This window comes from Rhea americana, unplaced genomic scaffold, assembly GCF_003343005.1.
Source record: "Rhea americana isolate MKP2758 unplaced genomic scaffold, rheAme1 scaffold_318, whole genome shotgun sequence".
In the NCBI taxonomy this organism is placed as follows: domain Eukaryota; kingdom Metazoa; phylum Chordata; class Aves; order Rheiformes; family Rheidae; genus Rhea; species Rhea americana.
In genome coordinates, this window is record NW_028186444.1 from 467807 (window position 1) to 472536 (window position 4730).

The window sequence follows — 4730 nt, forward strand, 5'->3', positions numbered from 1 at the left end:
AGCTCCAGACTTGGCAAGGGCAGATGATAGCACTGACTGAAGAACGAGCACTCCACTTTAAGTTCTAAAAGAATTAACTTATGGATGTTTAGAAGGGACTGCTGAACCTGACAATACCAACAAGAAGTACTCTGAACCTTGGCAGGTGCAAAGCAAGGTATTTGAAAGATTGCATTACTATTTGTGTATCCGGGCTTAGCAATTCAAAGCAGTGAGTGAAGAAGGACAACAAGCGCCAATTAAGAGAAAAAAATTTATTCTGCAAGCTTACAKCCCTGCTACGTCACATGGCTGAATATCATGCCAAACAGCATTTTCTTAAAAGAGAACACTTACTAGTTTGCTAATCTTTTTCTCTTTAGTAGCATACACAATGAAATCAATTAATACTTTAATCAAACTGAACACGTTCCCTCCGGCATGGTGAAGCAGTACCTGCAGACTGATGGCTGCACTGGTTGGACACTCTTGGGTTTCGGTTGAGTTCTGGGTTAAATGACTTCAAGCATGGTTAGCCCAATGGCATTGTGTGTTGGGATAAGTGGAAACTGAGTGTTCAGACAGGTTTTTGTACTTTTTAAAATGACCATCTGCCCAAAAAATAAGTGTTTAACTCCACACTTCAGATGAACTCTGGTAAATCAGGATCCCTTTTCTGTGGCAAATTCGGTTTAATTCACAAACTTACATTAGAAAAACAAAAACTAAACAGTTAAACAGTTCTGGTAAAACAGAGCTTTTCGTAACCTCCATTCAGTAGTCAAGAATTAGCAAGGAAAACACCATTTCCCATTTTTTAATTGATGCTTATGCCAAAATGCCTCAGGTATGTACAACCCCAAACAAAAGTCTCTGGGGAATTTAAGCCTCAGGAAATACACTCTCCTGGGCAAAATGTGGTTTCCTGGAGTCAGTAGTTCTATTGCAGAATACTGGATGTTAACTCTGTTAATAAGAAAACATTCTTCAAATGAAAAATGACTTGTTAAACCACTTTTATGTCACTTTTTTTTTCAGTAACACATTAAAGTAAACAAACCTAAGATGTTAAATAAAATAAGAAAACCACTACACCTGCAGAGTTTTACCAGCTCACATTACAAAGTCCTCTCTGAAGTGGTCAGTGAGCCGTTTCCATTACAAACAGCAAGTGTTCTTGAAACCGATTCAGAGGGTCAAATTAGGCAGATTACATCAGAGTATATTTCCCTGCAGCATCAGGACTTTTTAAAACACCTGCCTGACATATTTCAACCGCAGCAGAGAAACACAGCATTGACTGGCTTCAGGAACTGCAGGAGCCTTGAAAGAAAATGCTGGTGTGTGTRTATATATATATTTTAATTAGATCAAATCTGTTTGCTGCTTGTGCTTTTCTTTTTAAATGCAAAACAATGCTACTATGCAGTGACAAACAAGTCAAAAGCTGCACTGACTAAAGTTACAATTAGGTATTGTCCACCTCATACCAAATATTAATCATTCACTATCCAAGCACTCAGCTGGAGATTTGGTAGTCCAAATGTTACAAGTCAGTCTTTTCTTCAATAGCAGTGATAGGTCTTGTAGATTAAGGGAAAAGCAGTTGATGCAGTTCAGATTTATCAAAAGCAGCAGACAGATCATTGAGGTCAGGAGTAGAAGTAACTTGATTTAAGAGTGTTTTGATTTTATCTTTCAGAGCATTTCTTAGTCTCAACGCACACGCAAAGCTGGGTAGAAACCCTGCTGATATCAATGACCAAGCTGATATCAATGTTTCCTACACAGAGCAGTTCTGCTTTGGTTCTGTCCCAGCTACGGTCCTATTCAGTATTTTGAGTAATTCCTGTGATGGAAGAGGCAGTATTCTTATTAAACACACAGCTACCAATAAGCCGAGAAGAGGTGCAATGGGACTAAGCTGCCACTTGGATTTAGATGAAATAATGGGACCTGTAGTTTCAGCAATCAGCTCTCATACTGCTCTCTATAGTAAACACACAAGTGAGTAACAAGAAATGATGCAAAAGATAAAGCTCTACCTTGCAGTAACAGCACCTTAAATTGAGCTGAAAAAGTTTCTAGCAGATTTCTCTTACTTTTCCTCAGAAGCTTCAAAGTAAACTAGACTGCTCCTTTTCAGTCTTTGCATAAAGCACAGGTAAGTTTTCATGCCTGCATGTTATGATTTTCAAAGAGCATTCAGACATTTCAGATCTATTGATCCTAGAAAATTTGTAGACTGGACATTGAACATCATTGTTTTGAAAGAGCCTTTTAAATATCTCACCTTTAGATATAGGTGCTACTGACACCTCACTGAAACAGCACATAACCTTCCTCAGCTGAAAACACCGCCTTTCAGATCCCCATACATCCAAACATCATTAGGCAACCACCCTCTTTGGCCAGTATTTGAAAATGTGGCCAACACAGAATGGTTGTGGTTGGAAGAGACCTCAGGAAATCATCTAGTCCAACCCTCTGCTCAAGCAGGGTCACCTAGAGCAAGAGAAGGAGAAAGGAGGGCTCGTCCGGGAGTTGAACCCGGGACCTCTCGCACCCAAAGCGAGAATCATACCCCTAGACCAACGAGCCACTCTTKGGATGAAGAAATACTTGAGAGCTGCAATGTTTTCAGTACATAGTTTTTTTTAATAAACTGAACATGCTTCATTTTACTAATACCACAGATTTGCAGTGATCCTATTATCACAGCCACAACAAAGTAAGAACAAGAGATTACCAGAGGGTTTTTTTTGATAGCAGGTAATCAGAAGAATGAAAGACAAAGATGACCCCTATTTTGTGGATAAGGGAGAACAAGGCATTTTCTCCTTTTACTCTTGATGCCCACTTAATCTCATATTTTTAACAATTCAGAGTTTACTCCATACTAAGTGATGCTCTTTAGCATCTCTGAAGAACTTACAGCATTCATTCAAGCCATCGCTTTGGTACAAGCYGGACTCCCTACACAGTTACACAGCTGCAGCCCCATACAACTAGTAAACTAAGATGCTTTTGCCTTTTGGATGCACCAACAGGGTACATACAACAGGAAATGGAAGCTACAGCTGGAGCTGATGAGATCATGGGTTTGCAAATCAATCAAGAATGAGGAAAGACAAGGCACAAACATACAATATTTTGTACTTTAAGTGCAGACTGCATAGAGTACTAGAGAAGAATGCTGATAGGGTCCAAGTAGTCATTTAGTTGGCCATCTGCAAAGGCAGGAGAGAAAGAGTCACAAATCTCACTGGATATGGTACTTCAAGCACACAGTTCCTTTCACAAAYCACTTTGTGGAGTTCAATGTGTGCAGGAGCAGTTTTTTCACATCACTAAAGGACAGGAAAATGTTGAAAGGACAAATACATTGCTGAAGAAGTAACCAGGACTCCAGGAGCTGTCAAAATAGCAGAAATCTCTCTCTCAGCTATATAAAAGAACACAGAAACAATAATTGTGGGGTGGAGGGGCAGGAGGACCAGGCCGATTTCTTTTCACTGGATACCAGGTCTGGGGTTACTATATCACAAAAGCTGCCAAATGGATACCTGCGACTTTCCTCTTAATAAGCTGCCAGTTGAACACATTGGCTGGCAAAGTGTACTACAACCAAGGAACACAGGCATTTGATCATAAAGCCATGTGTAACCTATAGCTCACTTCTTAAAACACACCTTTAGATGTTCAACCCACATTTATAAGCAAAAGATTCCTCCTCAGAAATAAGACCCCTCAGCAGGTCAACCTGTATCTGAGAGCATCAAAACACAAGCAACTTTACYGAAAACAATCTGAACAATACACTGAGAGAAGGTAAGAAACAAGCGTTTAAGTTTAAAGGGAACTTATACTCAAAAAAACTACCCTTCAGAAGGGTATCCTTATGTCAATGTAAGCTAATGTATTTCTCAGATTCTTCCTAAAAACCTTTACTAGTTAAGAAAGAAAAAGTTGCTAAGCCCTTTCCTCATGTTAGCAGCCCCAGAAGTCTAAGCGTGGGTAAGAGTGTCTTCAAGAAGCAGTCTCTGCTACCATTTCTCTTCCACCGCAACATGAGGGTCCAAGGGGAACACAGTGAAAGGAGTTAGTTAAGTCTCACACTTTGTATCAGCAGTGCAGCAGCTTGCCAAGGAACATGCAAAGCAAAACCACCTGATGTAGCATTGCCAATTGATGACTACACACCCAGTTAGTATATTCAGAAAGATCCAGATAAGCTTGACAGGTATCACACTTTCTAAACAACCAATTTTTCTACCTTTACTTTAAATGCTCCCATTAGTTTTGCTTTTTCTGTTCACTGTATTCATYGCCTTCCTGGTTCAGAGGACTCCATTAGGTATTCCCATTTGCTCTCTTCCATCTGAATAAACGGACACAGGTAGTAGTTGTAGTAAGTGTTAACAACTGTTCAGAAGCGCTGTTCTTCTGAAAACACCGCTAATTACCTTTTATTCCATCAGCTTGACCTACTCCAGACATTGATCTTAAGGACCTCTGCAATGCTACCCCTGCAATATTCTGAGACAGGCTGTAGTGCTTATTATGCTACTAAAAATGCCTAGTGTTCAGCTTGCAAGACTCCTGCATAATTCTTGTTGCAAGGTCCAGAGAAGACATCTTCATACACAAAACATGAGGTTGACTGTACACTAGAATACTCAGACTAGTGGAGAAGCTGACTTCCCCCTCTCTCCATATACTATATCTTATAAGTATACAATAAGGTTCAT

General features: G+C 39.8%; 1 non-coding gene across 1 annotated transcript; it reads right to left on the reverse strand.

Moving 5' to 3' along the window:
* Nucleotides 1-2508: 2508 nt before the first annotated feature.
* TRNAP-UGG (transfer RNA proline (anticodon UGG)) lies at nucleotides 2509-2580 on the reverse strand. Its single transcript has one exon. It is a non-coding gene; the product is annotated as a tRNA-Pro (tRNA).
* Nucleotides 2581-4730: the final 2150 nt, after the last annotated feature.